Source organism: Penaeus monodon, chromosome 17 (assembly GCF_015228065.2).
Source record: "Penaeus monodon isolate SGIC_2016 chromosome 17, NSTDA_Pmon_1, whole genome shotgun sequence".
NCBI classification, from domain to species: Eukaryota; Metazoa; Arthropoda; class Malacostraca; order Decapoda; family Penaeidae; genus Penaeus; species Penaeus monodon.
Window position 1 is genome coordinate 16,635,112 of NC_051402.1, and position 900 is coordinate 16,636,011.

Consider the following 900-nt stretch of genomic DNA (forward strand, 5'->3'; position numbering starts at 1 on the left):
TACTTTTTCACAAGTTTTTATCATTAGCATTACTAACCATTTAACTAAATATGAACATCCCCATACATCCCCATAACATAACTCTCGTCTTCAACTGTGAGGAATGTTGGCCCCCAAAAGAACTAAATTAACAAGTAATGCCAAACAATGTGCATATCCTCTTTTTATTTTCTTTTTTTCTTTTTTCTGTATGTTACTGACTCCTTAAAGTTTGGCATGCTTTGTAAACTCACAATATGGGCCCTCTTGGGTTGATGTTATATTTAGTTGGCTCAGTAGTGCATAGATGCTCAGAGCTCCTACAAATGAATTTTTTTTTTAATAACTAACCCTTTGTACACAGGTACATGTACTGTGTTCTGTGAACTTTGGTGCACACAAGAGACTACACAAGTGTTAGTACCTATGTGACCTAACCTCATTTTTCTATTTTGTGAATTTTCCCAATCCTGTTATTATTATTACTATTGACATTATAATCATCACAGTGTCATTAAAATACTAACAACAATAAAAATCATAAAAGAATCTTACTGCCAAACATGTGAGATACTTGGATTAGTAACCGACTCCTTGGTGACTAAGAACTTGGAGAAATCTATGTGTTAGCACAATTAATAACCAAAAATCTAAGTGGACAATGCATGTATGTCATACAATCCCAGCACAAATGAATGAATGAATGAAATATCCTGTAATATCTGAGGTCACATACCTAAACCTCTTCTCCAACCATTACTGAGGTTCAGAGACGATATTCCAGCTACCTTACTGGGCAAGATTTTAACATGAACATATAAACAACTAATTGTGTGTGTATGTGTTGCTGTGTGTGTGTGTGTGTGTGTGTGTGTGTGTGTGTGTGTGTGTGTGTGTGTGTGTGTGTGTGTGTGTGTGTAT